This window comes from Hoplias malabaricus, chromosome Y (assembly GCF_029633855.1).
Source record: "Hoplias malabaricus isolate fHopMal1 chromosome Y, fHopMal1.hap1, whole genome shotgun sequence".
Classification (NCBI taxonomy): domain Eukaryota; kingdom Metazoa; phylum Chordata; class Actinopteri; order Characiformes; family Erythrinidae; genus Hoplias; species Hoplias malabaricus.
The window spans coordinates 6,831,923-6,849,374 of record NC_089820.1 but is presented as its reverse complement, the minus strand read 5'-3'; positions in this window follow the sequence as shown (position 1 = coordinate 6,849,374).

Below are 17,452 nucleotides of genomic sequence, written 5' to 3'. Positions count from 1 at the left end.
AAGCAACATACCAGATAATAATTGGTGGGGCTTGCGTGATTGTGTCAGCCTCCCATTCTCCTAGGAGCCCCTTTGAGACATTCCACAATAGACCAATACTTTGAAAAAAAATCTTGTAGTGGCAAACCTGTAGTATTCCTGGCCATTCCTAGACAAAGGGTATGCCCTTTAAAGGGAAGAGACTAGCTATGTCAGGAACTGACTAATTTGGTGATGAAAAAAATCAATAAAGAAGCAGGGAGATCATATAAGGGAGAACATATAGAAGTCCTCAGATGAAGAGAACAATGAGCTAAACTCTAAACTTGTAGAGGAAAACTTATAGCATTAGTCACAGTTTACAAAGAGTGGACCAATGCCAAAATGACTTTAGTCCTCAACCATCAATGTACAAGTCAAAGCTGTCAAAATTGGCTGACGCTACAGGAATTTTAGTTGTAATTTTAATGAAGATCATTTTCAAATTTGCATATAGATGTGGACAATGTAACCTGGTCAAATCTGTTAAATGTATATTGCAATAACATATCCAATAACATGTTGGAATGTAGTTTAAGACCAAAATGTCTTTTGAGACTTCATTAATGTAAAGGTTTTCAAATGCAGACCTTTGATCCAGGTTCTAAGCCAGCATTTTAAAATTGCCAGCTAGTATGACCGTATAGCTGCAACTGCTAATGCCAGTAGCTATACAGGCTGGCCATTTTAAAATCTTGGCCTGGGATCTGGATACAAGTTCCAGATTCTTATAAAACTGCTATATATGGGTGCCACTGTAATAATGTCCAATATCTGGCATAAGCCTACTCAGAAATGTTCATAAATGCATAAACAAGAGTCTATCATTTTATGCAATCAGGGTTTATAACATACAAAAGCATCTGAATTTAGCAAAATTGTACGCATGATAAGGCACTCTACACTCTCAGAAAAATTTCACTGCACATTTCATAACAGTACATAATCAGTACCTTTAGTTGGGGAACATAATTACACCATATTCTATAATAATCAAATCAAATCAAATCAAATCAAATTTATTTATATAGCGCTTTTCACAACTGATGTTGTCACAAAGCAGCTTCACAGAATTCCAGTAAGACAAGATTTGACATGAAATGTAAAGACAAATGTAAAACCCTCAAATGTAAAACCCTCAAGTGAGCAAGCCAGGGGCGACAGTGGCAAGGAAAAACTCCCCCAGCTGAGGAAGAAACCTTGGGAGGAACCAAGGCTCACAAGGGGTGACCCATCCTCCTCTGGTCAATCTACTGGTGATGATAGTTAGTAGTCCATGAGAACTTCAGTGTAGGGACAGCTTCAAGGCACTTGGTGGTTAATAATAACTGCAGGTTTTAAAGTTGTGTTGATTTCATACACCCCATTTAATCTCCAGGGCTTTTAGAATGTTATTTTATTTTACAGAGTTCTTTAATGAATGCCTACAAATATTCACCTCTATTTCTGGAGAAGAGAATGTAATGTATCTTAACTGGAGTCTAAAATCTCCGTTGTACCTTTAAAGGTACCTGAAGTGACAATAATGTGCCTGTACCTTTTTGAGAGTGTATAAGACACCAATTAATGTAATTGGACAAGAAATAGTCCATGAGTTCTCATATAGAGTAGAACAGAACTAGGACTTTTAACTACACATGCATCACTCTGCTGTATGGGACTGTTTTGTATAAATCAACAATTTATGGCGGCATGGTGGCGCAGCAGGTAGTGTCACAGTCACACAGCTCCAGGGACCTCTGGGTGCTCCGGTTTCCTCCCACAGTCCAAAAACACTTGGTTTGGTAATTCAAATGTGTGTGTCCATAGTTGTGAGTGAATATTTGTATTGGCGACTCAAACGTGTGTGTCCATAGGTGTGAGTGAATGTTTGTGTGTCGCCCTGTGAAGGGTTGGCACCCCCTTCAGGTTGTGTTCTTGCCTTGCGCCTAGTGATTCCGGCTAGGCTACGGACCCATTGTGGTTACAGACAATGAATAAATGAATAAATTTCATGACAGGGCGATTACATATCACAGATCTACAGCATTGGGAGCTACCTTGGGTTGCATGTGAGTTTAAGTTCATATATATATATAAACATATATAATGCAAAGTAATCTGTCTGTTGAAACCTAGACCTACACAAAGCAGCAAACTAATGCGCAGGAAAACATTTATTTGTTGCTTGGCAAAATCCAGTCCCAGTCCAGATGTATTCAATAAAATGATAATCTCTCTTTGATAAAAAGTCTCTTGTTGTGTTTTTAAATGTGTTCTATGTTGTGTTTTAGCAGCCATGTGCCCTTTTTACCCACCTGCCTTCCATAGCCATACCACAGACTGGATAGCTTAGACAGTCAGGTGACTGAGCTCACAGGTGCTTCATATTGTCTTTTAAATGAGTAATGAACCTAAAGATTGAGTGATAAGTAAGATTGAGCAAACCTTTAAAAAGTTCTTCAGACTCACACATCACCTAAAGAAACATGTTTTTTTATGAAACCAATTTTTTTTTTCCTATGGCATTGCTGAAAGAACGCTTTGTAGCATGTTTATTTTTAAGAGTGTAGGAGTGTTATATGCTGTCCAAGTTTCTCTTTATCAGTGTATGTTAGTGTTCTCTATGTGTTTAAAAAATATCAGCCACCTCAGAATGTGCTTCTGCCCTCTCTTCTCTGTCCATTCAGTGACTATGCAGCGTGACACTCTGCCTGCTGCCTCATGCTTACAACAGAATCACAGCCATGATAATATTCAGTATAACAATCTAAGTTTAAATGATTTCATTCCAGGCAGCAATAACAGTAGAGCTAACAAATGATGTTATTACTCTTGTTTTATGAATTATCATTCACTTAAATGTATAGGCCACTCATGACAAGATTTAATGGATGTCATAATGCATATATATAGGACGTGGTAATGGTGATATGTTGGGAAATGCTATGGACCAATTTAAGCAAATAAGTGAATAACAAAATGTTCAAGTAAAGGATTAATGCTGTATAAATGCAGTGATTTATTTATTGGCAGCCATCCACCCATGGAAAAAGCAGAGGCTTAGGTAGTGATTTAGTTTTGTCCAAATCCTTGTCCCACTTGTAAAATGCCAGAATATTCAGGACCTAAACAGATGACCAAATGACCAAACACCATTCCTTGTAATTATTAGCAGTAAAATCCCTGCTCAGGATGTGGTAACAGTGGAAGGAACAACCCACCCTGTCCCCATCAATATCAGCTTCTGTTCTAATCAGTTCCAGAGCCATCAGACATGATGGTTATTGACGGCTTGTAAGGTATCAGCAGCGTGAAGAGAAATGACAACGCACGATGGTGGCACATCGTCTGTCCGACCAGCTGCCATCGGGACTGGATCAGACCTCCAGTCAATTACTCAGCACACGGTACATTCACAAAGAATTTCGCATGGCACCCGAGACTGTCGCCTCTCAGTGGGAGAAGCAACCAAGCACAACGAGAAAAATTAAATTCACCAGAAAAAGAAAACTACGCAGTGGGAAGTCTGGATGGAACCAAAGTTTGGGCAGAGTATGGTAGTTGTCTTTTTCTTTGCCATGACTGTTTCTTGGATTTGACCATTTCATTTCAAATTGTTTTTATAATATGGTGAACATTTTTTTGAGAGATATTGGACATTCTGTATCTCCGAGAGAAGGTAGAAACCATCTTTATTTCTTGATTAGCTAACAGAGTAGCTTTGATTCCAGTTCCAGTTTTGGACCTCATTTAATGCTCTATTATTTATGAAGGTTTCAGCCATTAAAATGGTTTTGGACAGCATCAATATCTAGGAATTTTCATATTGAGATTCTGACACTTATTCCTTGTTATTGTTATAGTTTTAAATAAAAGTTTTTTCTAATTATGCTAATTATCAAATAATTACATGTGATAATATAGACTACAATGCACACTACCTTATTCCTAGATTAAAACATGTGTAATAAAGATTTATAAGCACATTTATAAGAAGTCAAAGCATTTTATTTAGAAAAATCACCTGGTCCTGTTGTCAGAATTTCAACAGGATCAACCAATACTCAACAAGAAACTGGACTTATTCAAGCACTTATGTCTTAGCATCATTTGACAGAGTCATATCCATTAAATTTGGGAATGGACAGTTGTTTCAAAGCTGGAAAAGTCTTTCCAGAGATGAGAAACATCTGTTAATCCGTTGTGTGGCGGTGGTGCGTCATCATTCAAGCTAATTCTCTTTGATCTGGCCTCGGCTGTGATGCACTAAGCCGGGCTCGCTGATATCCGCAGTGTATCATTCACAGACATGTTCCTCACACATATTAGAGCCTCAATTAAAAATGTCCGCAGAATAACCTCTGTGGGACTGCATTCTCGCGTACCTTATCCCGGAGAGTGACGAGTCCGAAAGGGATTACTTACTGTCATCATTTGAGTTTCTTTCCTTGTTTTTTTTCCTCTGGATTCTGATCTCTGATCACAAAGAAGAGACCATGAAAAATGAAATTGAGAAGTGCAGGAGAAGGGGATCAATAAGAATCGGGTATTGTTTCTAAAGCAGTGGAGACGGACACAGTGTCCCTTCGACTCCCGCCCAGTTTGTTCCATTTATAACCCTTCCACTCTGACTGTTCTTTAGGGGTTGTTTTGGAAAGGCGCGAGCATAGTGATCTATTATCAGGCCGCAGTCTTTTTATGAAGTAAAACCTGCTTCGGTAAGCAATAAGTCCAGTTTTGATATTGCCAGCATGCATATAATGTGCTTCACTCTCTCTCTCTCTCTCTCTCTCTCTCTTTCTCTCTCTCTCTCTGGAGTTACAAGTAGCAAGAGCTCGGCCTTCACACCCGCAGCGTGACGAACATATTGATCTGTTATTCCAAAGATGCAAATCACGCAAACACATGAAGCAGAAGCAGCCTCTAAAGTGCACAAATGATTTCAGAGCTGAGAAAATGAAAAGGTCAGAAGAAGGTGGCCCAAAGCAAACATATTTTTATTTTTTTCCCCTCATGATCTTACATTAACATTGGTGCAAAATTTAAACACAGCCCTGCCGACAGTTTTCAAAATACATCCTGCAGCGTGTTCCTTTTCCTATAAGAACCAGTGCTGTGTTTTGCTGGTTGACTGATTTAAAGCCTATTGTATTTCTTCAAATGTGTTGTGTGCACCCAGCATGTCCATACATATAAAGTGTGTGCACTATTTGAATATGTAATCTCCAACTCAACTTGCTACTCCATTGGATGTCCAACCATGCATGTAGACCATCATGGGCAGCATCTATATGCCTGAAAAGTTGGAATTCAATCTTGAAACTAGAGCCAAGTGAATCAAATACACCATAGGCCTTGATGTTACTTGGCTTAATTCTTATGTTGATCACCACCTACACACCTGTAGGTACTATGCAACAGTGGGAGACAACTACCATTCATTTTACTTCCAGTAAAGTAGGTACCACATAATATATATTTTTTTCAATGTCAGGAAAAAGTGGTAAACACACTTGACATTAATTCTCTCAGAAAATCTGAAGATTAAATATAAAATGTATTTTTAATGACAATGAAAAACACAAAATGCCTTCTCACAAAAAATGCCTAAAGCTTTCATCCACTAGATTGATTCTATATTTGTAAACATAAACTATGTTTAATATTTGATGCTTGCGAAGCACTCCAAAGAAGTTGGGATGGAGAAATGTTTGCCAGTGTGTTACATCATCTTTTGTTTTAATTACACTGTTTAATTGCAATTTGGGAACTGAGGAAAACAATTTGTTGCAGTTGTACAAGTGGGAATTTTGCTCTGTCTCCCTTGAAACAAAACGTTAGCTGCTAAACATTCCATGGCCAGTGTTGTCTGATTTTTCTCTGCATGAGGAGATGGATCTGGACTGCAGGCAGATCAGTTAGTCAAGCACAAATCACCCTGTGTATACTAAGCCATGCTGTCGTGGCATGTGGATGATGAGGCCTGGCATTTTCTTGCTGAAATATCCATGTACTTCCCAGGAAAGTTTGTCACCTTGATGGCAGCATACTGAATGTCTCTCTAATGCCAATATACACCACACCAAAAGTAAATACTGACCCAGCCTTAGTACCATGCTATATATTGGCTTTTGCACAAATCTGTAATAACAAACTAGATGGCCCCTTTCATCTTTGGCACAGTGAACATTCTTTGAGACACATTCATTTGAACACTGATTAACAAAGAGAAGACTGTAGTTTTACTGCATTTCACAAACAAATCCCAAGTTTTATGGAAAGGGGGATTGTAAGTGAAGAGTGGTGTCACACTGTACATAGGAAACCAGGCTGACACACTGTAGGACAGATTGTGAATGGCACTGAGAGATGAGATCCTGACAGGGATAACTGAAACGGATGCGGCTATCGATGTTTTCTTGGATTACCGCTAAGTGCTGACTATCAGCTTTGCCAGCTTGGCTCTGGGGCTTGGCTGGGTTGCCAGATCATTCAGTTTCCTTCTTTGCTTACCACAAGAAGTTTTGCTGGATCAAGTGGGGGGCTGCCGCAGGCCGTTCTCTGCTGGATCTTGCTTGGCCGTTGGAAAACATGGCATATGGAGCACCTGGCCACATGCTGCTGAGGCTAGCCCTCCCACACTGACCATCCTCCCTGTGTCGGTAATTTAATATAAGCTGCCTCCTGGCTGTTTACCAGATGGCATGGAGAAAAACTCCTGCTTACCTAGTGGTTTAAGAGGAATATTCATGATGGAGTTCTCCACAAGAAATGCCCTTCACTAAATCTTCCCTCAACATGAGGTAACAAGGCAAAGTGATCCTGTCTTCCCTCTTACCCTAGGCCACAAACTTATTAGTCGCTGCTTGTCAGTTCCTCCTCCAAATCCTTTTGCTTTTTTTTTCCTTCCTGAAATTGATGAATGCCTTCTCTGGATTGTTCCACCCTCAGCAATAAACACATAAAACGGTATTGAAGGTTGTACCATCTTCTCCTTTGTCATTTTTTTCTGGGTCTCTAATGAATAAGGCAACTGTCAGAAAACCAATGCCCTTCTGTTCATTAAAAATTCCGCCTTTGTGAACACCTCCACCGTGACTTATTTGATTTCCTTCTTAGCAAAGTTTCTCTCTTGAAAAAAAAGTTCTCTTGGAGTTAAAGCTCCTGGAACACACAGAAAAGGCAAACTGGGTCAAGCACAAGAAGAGAAACATTCAGGTTTCTACAAATCTACTCAGTAATTAACTCACAGGCCCAGCGTGTATCCAGGCTACCAGCTTTACTGCCATTGGTTAGAATTCCTACACTCTTAAAAACCAAGGTTCCTGGAGGGGTCTTGGCTTGGACATGTGGGTCTAGGTTAAAAACCTTTATTTGCGGATGAATGATCACACTCCTCATTTTGGTGCTCACTGACTCTAAAAATAGTTCTCTTTATATTTATTTTTACCACAATTTCTCTTCAATGTAGTCTTTGTTAATTGCATCTAGGACTTCCACATTCACACATCTTACCACAGGTCTGGCACTTTTTGCCGACATGTAAGGTCAGCTATCAGTTCTTGTTGAATGTCTACTAAAATAGGGTCACCGAACAGCTCCACGGAAAAACTCTAACTGCCCAGATCTGCTATATCAGCAAACAGATGGCTTCCTAAATATTTCATTTAATTTCATTATCTGTAACCACTTATCCAGTTCAGGGTCACGGTGGGTCAGGAGCCTACCCGGAATCATTGGATGCAAGGCAGGAATACACCCTGGAGGGGGCGCCAGTCCTTCACAGAGCAACACACACACACATACAATCACACTTTGAGTCGCCAATCAACCTACCAACGTGTGTTTTTGGACTGTGGGCGGAAACCGGAGCAACCGGAGGAAACCCACGCGGACACGGGGAGAACACACCAACTCCTCACAGGCAGTCACCTGGAGCAGGACTTGAACCCACAACCTCTAGGTCCGTGGAGCTGTGTGAAGGCGGCATTACCTGCTGAACCACCGTGCCGCCCCTTCCTAAATATTTGTTACATTTTCATTACACATTTATTTTACAATCACTAACTGAACTCCTTTACTAACTCCATTTATTCAAACTGTCATGTATCCAAAGATAATTACAGAAACAGTGCTGTAAACAATTGTGAGACAATGTTACACAGGAGACAGTTGTGGCATTTCTAACATTTTGGAAATTAGATTTAGAGTTAGGATTATGATTAGTGTTAGGTTTATAGTTAGGTTTAGGTTTATGGTTAATGATAAGTTCCCAGTGTGGTTTGTTTAGGCAAACCAAGCAAAACATAATCCTGCATTAATAATAATAATAATAATAATAATAATAATAATAATAATAATAATAATAATAGAAATTATTAATTTCAAATGAAAATTTACTCAAAAAACAACAGTCTAGCCCAGAGACCCTCTCTATTCTCTAAGCCCCTCCCATTATGTGAGTGTGTGTATATATATATGGTACATTTTATGTATACTGGGAATGGTCTAGATATGTATGAATTCAGCCATGGCCTAATAGTGTGAAAAACAAACTTGGGACTAAGAGGTCACTGGTTCAATCCCCCATACTGGCAAATAAGAAAATTGATGGTGTGGGAGTGAAGGAACAGAGCTTTCTCATCCATCAACATCCACAACTGAAAAGCCCTTGAGCAAATCTCTTGTCCCTTAACTACTTACTGGGCACTGAGGTTGCTGCCTGCTGCTCCAGGTGTTTGTTCACTGCTCCTAACCACTAGTGTGTGTGTGTGTGTTCACTGCCAATGGATGGGTTAAATGTGGAGGTCAAATTTCATTATATTGCTCAAGCACGTTTCACATACACGTTTCACATTTTATTCACCCTGAGAGTGTCTAGCATCATTCTAGAGATGATGGGTGAGGTGAGCCGTCATACCAATTCTGAGAGAGTGAGAGTAATTGTGACCTTGTGAACCCAAACCCAAGATGTCTGGGGCAAAGCTGGTAATCTCCTGATGGTAGGGACAAAACTTTTTCCAAAGCTTCTATAAACCTTATGTGAAAGGAGCAAAACAATTCTTTCTGCACTTACAGTTTCATCTGGATCAAATGAATCCAGGATAATTGCACATTTTCCTGCTGTAATATGTAACCTCGCGGTCAGCTGTAATCAAGCCCAGCAAGTGTCCAAATGGTCATTTCAGCTAAGCCTTTAACAGGAGATTTTTGAACCACTGAAACCATATGCTGTATCCAAGATAAATATCATTAGAATAGTTTTCCTTCTCGTAAGACTCATTATTTTAACCAGCAATTAGCATTTGCACTATATGTCCAAAAGTTTTTGGACATTCTTTATACTTAGTGAATTCAACTGGGATTACACAGCTTGAGAACTCCCCATAGGAAAGCATACAATTCTCTGAAGACATATATGAACTTTGCTGTGGATTATTTGTGTCTTCCCTGGACTGAAGGAGCTCTATCCAATACCTTTGGGATGAGCTGGAATGCCAGAAGTAATCATCCAACATCAGTGCCAGACCTGGTGGCTGAATGCCATTAGTTTCTCACAAAAAATTTCCAACACATTACGTCCCCAGAGGAGCTTGTGTCCAAACACTTTTAGCCATATATTGTACTAACTTCTTTTCTTGAGGACATTATCCATTCCATGGCCCCTGGAAGACAATCTTGCACAGCTTAAAGCATTTATTTCTTTAATATTCTTATTTTTTAAGGTGGCAAGGTGTCACCCACTTGATGGTGGTTATCTCTCTGAGAGCCAGCTTGATAGAGACACAATGGATTGTTTTCTCTCTTTCTTTGATGCTCACTTTTTAAACATATGAAGCGGTCACTCTGAGCTGCCATTTAGACCAGACAACCAATCAATCAGCGGCGCATGATAATGGACGCTTGAGTGATGTCGTCTTCACCACATTTCAGTGCATAGAAAACACTATGGTCCTTCAAGTGTGTGCTACAGCTAGAAAAGGAAAATCTAAGGCCTGTGGATTCCCTTTATTGATTTTATTAGGCAAAAATACCAAATTAACAAAAATGTTACTACAATTTAATTTCAGCTGTTAGTTCTGGAGCTCCAACATCTAGATTTCAAATGAGAACATGTTACTTGTTAAAGTAGATAAAGAAATCCCTCTCTCTCTCTCTCTCTCTCTCTCTCTCTCTCTCCCTACATCATACTAATAAATTTTTGTGGTCTAAAATGACAGGTGTTTCAGTTTCATTGTCCAACCCCTGTATATATGTTGGCCAGTACCACTATCCACTAAGCGATCTCTTCCAAGTTTGTTGAGCTCTGGTGATGTTGTTTAGCAATTTCTTTGAAAAGATATATGGGATGAATAAAATATATTTTTGTACTATTTTCAAAACTCTAAGTTTGTTTTTAGTTTTTTTTTTTTTATATTCACTTTAAAGGAACACTACATAAAATATTTAACTTATAGTTACAATTTACAATTTACAAAGACAGTTTACTGACCTGTAATGGGGTTAACAGAACCTCTGTCTTTGGTACTCTGGTCTCAACAGGGCAGACACTGCACTTTGGAAGAGGGTAGAAAACTACTCCTGCCCTCCCCTTACCCCAGGAGCAACAAGCCCAAATCATACTTAGTTTTATTTTAATATCTGAATTATTCACAGTGGTGGTGAATGGTACCAGACATCTGAACTCTCTAAGTGCTCTACACACACACACACACACACAAATGATTACATGAAATAGTCTGAGACTTTTTTTCTGATTCTGATATCAAAACAGAGTGAAATCAAAATAGCCACATCCACCTTTCCAATGCAGACAGCTGCTCCATTGAGACTCAATCTGTCGGCCTTTGAAGGTCATTTGTTTCTAGTCTGGCCTTCAGGGCCAACAAATCCCTTTTGTTGGATGATGCTATAAACGATTCTCTTACAGTGTGGACTGTCTAATATAAGTGATGACCCTTCGTTTGAGTCTTTCCATCTCAGTTCCAGACTGTTTACCCCCAAACTAGGTGTCCTGCATGGGTTACAAAAAAGAAATTAGTCACAGTACATTTAACAAAAATATTAAAGATGTGAGACCAATGTGTAACATAACAAAAATGTGTGCATGATGTGAATATAATTATGATTCACATTTTCATTCAGTCAATCAGGGTGAATTAACACTGGAACAAAAAAGATCTATTGGATCATTTAAACTTTTCCTGAGGAACTATCTGTCACAAATGATCACTTCCCAGAAAAAAGCAGTCAAGTGCAGGTTTAATAATCCAAATGCATAGTCAGAAACAATCCAGGTCAATACCAAATAAACAGTTCAAAGATCTAGAAAGAATACCCAAAAAACACGATTCCAAAGCTCATAAACCAAAAACCAATGCAGAATGTCAAAAACAGGAGAAATGGACACAAGATATAGATATTGCTAAAATTGTAGGACAGAACCAAGAACAAGACTTCGCAAAAAACCTACTGCGCCATGTGCATTATATACACACACTCACAATATGGCTGCCAACAAGAACCTGAGTAACACTAGCCTAGTATTCTGGAGAGAGTGCACTCTGCTGGCGTGGAGGGGAACTAACTGCTGCAGACCTGACATAACCACCCCTCTGATGGGTGGGTCCCGACGTCCTAGATCTCCCGCCCCGAGGCCAATCCCTGGGTCTGGGACCAGGACGAGCCAGATGATCTCTGTGAAAATCGGATATCAAGGACGGGTCTAGAATATCATCTGCAGGCACCCATGAGCATTCCTCCGGGCCGTACCCCTCCCAATCTTTTAAGTAGAATAGACATCTCCCGCGGTGTTGGGAGTCCAGTAATGAGCTGACAGCATGAGCGGGGGAGCCATCAACGTCCAGAGGTGGCGGAGATGTTGCTGTGACTGGCCCACCCTGAGAGGAGACAGACTTGGTTTAAGCAATGAAATATGAAAAGTGGGGGAAATTCTATAAGAGGCTGGTAGTTCTAATATACAGGGTGGGCCATTTATATGGATACACCTTGATAAAATGGTAATGGTGGGTGATATTAACTTCCTGTTTGTGGCACATTAGTATATGGGAGGGGGAAAACTTTTCAAGATGGTGACCATGGTGGCCATTTTGAAGTCGGCTATTTTGGATCCAACTTTTGTTTTTTTAATGGGAAGAGGGTCATGTGACACATCAAACTTATTGGGAATTTCACAAGAAAAACAATGGTTGGTTTTAACGTAACTTTATTCTTTCATGAGTTATTCACAAGTTTCTGACCACTTATAAGATGTGTTCAAAGTGCTGCCATTGTGTTGAATTGTCAATGCAACCCTCTTCTCCCACTCTTCAACCACTGATAGCAACTCTGCAGGAGAAATACTGGAAGCCTGTGCTAGCATTTCTTCTGTGGTGTTTCTATCAGTGTGTGAAAAGTGGGAGAAGAGACAATCCAACACAATGGGCAGCACTTTGAACACATTTTATAAGGGGTCAATAACTCATGAAAGAATAAAGTTACGTTTACAACCAAGCACATCATTGTTTTTCTTGTGAAATTCCCAATAAGTTTGATGTGTCACATGATCCTCTTCCCATTGAATAAACAAAAGTTGGATTCAAAATGTCCGACTTCAAAATGGCCACCATGGTCACCACCCATCTTGAAAAGTTTCCCCCCTCCCATATACTAATGTGCCACAAACAAGAAGTTAATATCACCAACCATTCCCATTTTATTAAGGTGTATCCATATAAATGGCCCACCCTGTATAAGAAACAGGAGTGATTTGTCTCAGCACCTTAAAAGGTCCAATGAACATGGGGCTTAGTTTTTCGCTAGGCAGTTTCAACTTCAGATCCCTGGTTGACAACCATACCATTTGGCCTGGTCTGAAGGGAGGCACTTCACGTCAATGGAGACAACTGTTGTACATTTAAGGATACATTAAAACTGTTTGTACATTTAGCAACTAATAGTGTATCCCTTTTTTTGAGAGTGATTTCGATGCAATGTCTAGCTGGCATTGTCTACCCTGTCTATGCCCATCTGGAATCACTTTTTCAATATAATGTATTATAAGTATTCATTTATATCCTTCCAAAATCATTGGGTACAATATAATAACCCACTGCTGACATCCAAAGGTAAGTAAAGGCTGCACAACCTGTGCTCCATACAGACACAACAATAATGGCTAATTTCCGAAAAGAAGAAGCAGCACCAAGAGAATAGACTATATACGGAACAAAACACTATGTCTGTCAAAACTGTGACAAAGACATGTGTGGGAGCCGTACATCAATGGGGGAATTACCTGTGCTGACAATTCCTGGTGGGCATCAGCACACATGATTCATTGCTAAACTGAAATGTTACTTTGTTAGATTAATCATATAAAAATAATCTTTAATCCTCAGAAATTCAGGGTAGTGGTGGGTCCGGTGCCTACCCAGAATCACTGGGCACAATGCAGGAACACAATCTGGATGGGGGTGCCCATCCTTTTGTTGCAGGGCAACAGACACTCTTCCATTTACTCACCCACTCTCCCCAATGGACACTTTTGAGTTGCCAAACCACCTACAAACGTGTGTTTTGGACCATGAGAGGAAACTGAGTGTGTGTGGCTTGTAATTTAATCTAACATTAAACAAAAACAACATCTAATCCTTTAAAGTTATTCAAATGACCTCCATTTCTTAAGTAGAGTAAGAAATGGAATGCATGGCAATTAGTGGTTTATGGTAATTAATCTGATCCATAATTTATAGATTGTTTTACAGACTCATATCTAAGTAAAAATTCAAACACAAATGAAATGTTGCAGAATTTGTTACAAAATGACTACAGTTGAAGAATCCATATATTTTTTGACTGGCAAACAGCAATGATCAAGCACCATGTTATCTGAATTACTCACGTCGGCCTTGAATGAAGTGGAGTGTCTCTGTAGGCCAAGTCTGACGAGCGTGTTCCAGACATCCATTAAAGTGTGATGGAGAGGAGAAACATTGGGACCACGCTTCATTGGTCGGCTTGAATCTACATCAATGCCATCTCATTGGTCAGTCCTTTGTCTCTTGTGATACAAACATCATTAAAGTTGCAGGGTTTCTTTATTTGCTTTTTGAGAGTGGAGCAAGGCATGGAATTATGGGGATTATAGAACTTAATCCCCCTAATAGTAGTAATAATAATAATAATAATAATTATAATCATCATCATCATCATCGTCATCAATTTATTTTATATAGGAAATTATCTCAAACTCTGATATTTTACAATCAAGAACCAACAGTATTTATAACTCACAAGCCAGCAGGGAGAGAAACTGTGCAGACCACAATATATAATTCCTGTGGCAGGTCATCGCCACTGTCACGCCTTCGTCCTGTCATGTCTGTTGTCCCCGCCATGTGCTTTATTTGCACATGGCTATGTTTTGTTTATGTTCTAGTCTCCGCCTTTGTCCCGCCTCCTCGTCTGTCATCTGTTAACCCGTCCTCCTTGTTATCTGTCCAGGTGTGTCTCGTTTGTGTGAGTATTTAAGCCCTCTTGTTTCACGTCCTGTTTGTCGTTCATTTCATTCACATTCTCTTTTCTCTTTTGTCATGTCAGTCATGTTATCTGTCTGTCTCCGTAGTTTCTCTCATCGTCGTTTCGCTCCCCAGTCTAGTCTGTCTAAGTGTTAGTCTAGTTTCATTTCGTGTTGTGTTGTAACTACTGTTTCCTGTCGTTGTTTTGTTATTTCTTTCATTATAATTAAAATACCGTGTTTTAGCAAATGCGTCCGCCTCCGTCAGTCCGCTCCGTGAATCCTGACAGAATGAACGACCCACTAAAGGACGCAGCTAGCACGGACTATTTTCTCAACGAGGCGTTCAGGAGAGTACAGGAGTTTCTAGCGGCAAAGGTGGGCGATCAACCTGCTGCCCTGCAATCTCATATGGGAGTTCCCCCCGAGTTTGAGGGGACTTCAAACGTTGAGGGTTTTCTGCTCCAATGCCGCTTATACTTTGACTATCTGACTGTTCCTGCGCCACACGAATTTATTAAGGTAATGTTCATGAGATCTCTTCTTAAAGGGATAGCACTGCAGTGGGCTGATCGCGTGCTGAGAGAGAGAGGCCTGCAGATTTCGGTGGAGACTTTCAGAGATCTATTGAGAGCCAGATTCTCCCGATCGGCTCTCGAGGTCAGCTCCGCAGGACCCTCTGTTCCCGAGGATTGCCCCCTCAGGTCCGGGGAAATTTTTGGGGGGGCGTTAAGGGTAGGGGCTGTTAGCCTCACCTCCGTACCTCTGAGGCCTGAGGCTAACAGGGGCGCACCTCGAGGTGATCTAATGGGTGCGCCTGTGAAACCCCCTAAACCCTTTACAGCTCCAGCGCGAGCCCGGCGAGCAGCACAAACCCCTGTCCTCGAGAGCGCGGCACGCGCCTCTCCTGTCCTCGAGAGCGCGGCGCGCGGCTCTCCTGTCTTCGTGAGCGCGACGCGCGCCTCTCCTGCCTCCTTGGACGTCGTCGCAGGTCCCCCTGCCTCCTTGGACGTCGTCGCAGGTCCCCCTGCCTCCGTTGACGACGTCGCTGCAGGTTCCCCTGCCCCCGTGGATGACGTCGCAGGTTCCCCTGCCCCCGTGGACGTTGCTGCGGGGCTTCCTGTGTCCGTGATGGCGGCACCCGCCGCTCCAGTGTCCGTGATGGCGGCGCCCGCCGCTCCAGTGTCCGTGATGGCGGCGCCCGCCGCTCCAGTGTCCGTGATGGCGGCACCCACCGCTCCTGTGTCCGTGACTGCGGCGGCGCCCGCCGCTCCTGTGTCCGTGACTGCGGCGGCGCCCGCCGCTCCTGTGTCCGTGACTGCGGCGGCGCCCGCCGCTCCTGTGTCCGTGACTGCGGCGGCGCCCGCCGCTCCTGTGTCCGTGACTGCGGCGGCGCCCGCCGCTCCTGTGTCCGTGACTGCGGCGGCGCCCGCCGCTCCTGTGTCCGTGACTGCGGCGGCGCCGGCCGCTCCTGTCCCCGTGACTGTGGCTACGGCCTCTCCTGTCCCCGTGACTGTGGCTACGGCCTCTCCTGTCCCCGTGACTGTGGCTACGGCCTCCCCTGTCCATGTCCGTAGGTCGGCCCGAAGGACTTCAGGGCCGATCCCCAGAACTGTGCCCAGGCTGGTTCCTCAGACTGCCACACAGACATTAGCCAGTCCTGGGCACCGCCCTGTTATTTTGGTTCCCTTGTCAGTCCCTGTCCTGGTTCCCGTCTCTGTCCTTGTCCCTGTACCCGTGTCTGCCTTTGTCTCTGTCCCTGTCCCGGTCACTGTGTTTGTGTCAGTCCCTGTAAATGTCCTTGTACCTGTTCCCCTACCAAGTCCAGTCCAGTCTCCTGTCAGCCCTGTCCAGTCTCTGTTTCAGTCTCATGTCCAGTCCCCTGTCAGTCCTGTCCAGTCCCTGTTTCAACCCTCTGTCTTGTCTCACGTCCAGTTCCCGTATCCGTCCAATGTCCAGTCACCTGTCTTGTCTCCGGTCCAGTTTCCCTTTCAATCCCCTGTCCAGTCTCCAGTCCCGTCTCCGTTCCAGTCTAGTGTCATGTCACCTGTCCTGTCTTCTGTCCAGTCACGTACCCCTGTCCAGTCTAACGTTCCTATCCTGTCCAGTGTCTTGTCACCAGTCTCTGCTCCCGTCCAGTCCCAGCACCAAGTCATGTCACCTGTCCCGTCTTCTGTCCAGTCCCTGTTTCCATCCAGTGTCATGTCCAATGTCAAAAACCCTGTCAAGTCCCATGTGTCCATTCCTGTCCTGTCCAGTCCGTTCTCGTCTCTTGCTGCCCCCCTTTGTCAGTCTCCTGTCATGTCCCATGTCCCGTCTCGTATATTCGGTCCTGTCGTGTCCCCAGCTCCTGTGTCTGTTCCCGTCCTGTCCTGAGTCCTGTCACCCGTTGGTTTGTTGTCCTGTCTTGTTTTCCGTGCCCTCTCCAGTGCCAGCTCCTGGGGGGTTTAGGAGTACGCGCCCGGGAGTTGTGCGTTCTTGGGGGGGGCATCTGTCACGCCTTCGTCCTGTCATGTCTGTTGTCCCCGCCATGTGCTTTATTTGCACATGGCTATGTTTTGTTTATGTTCTAGTCTCCGCCTTTGTCCCGCCTCCTCGTCTGTCATCTGTTAACCCGTCCTCCTTGTTATCTGTCCAGGTGTGTCTCGTTTGTGTGAGTATTTAAGCCCTCTTGTTTCACGTCCTGTTTGTCGTTCATTTCATTCACATTCTCTTTTCTCTTTTGTCATGTCAGTCATGTTATCTGTCTGTCTCCGTAGTTTCTCTCATCGTCGTTTCGCTCCCCAGTCTAGTCTGTCTAAGTGTTAGTCTAGTTTCATTTCGTGTTGTGTTGTAACTACTGTTTCCTGTCGTTGTTTTGTTATTTCTTTCATTATAATTAAAATACCGTGTTTTAGCAAATGCGTCCGCCTCCGTCAGTCCGCTCCGTGAATC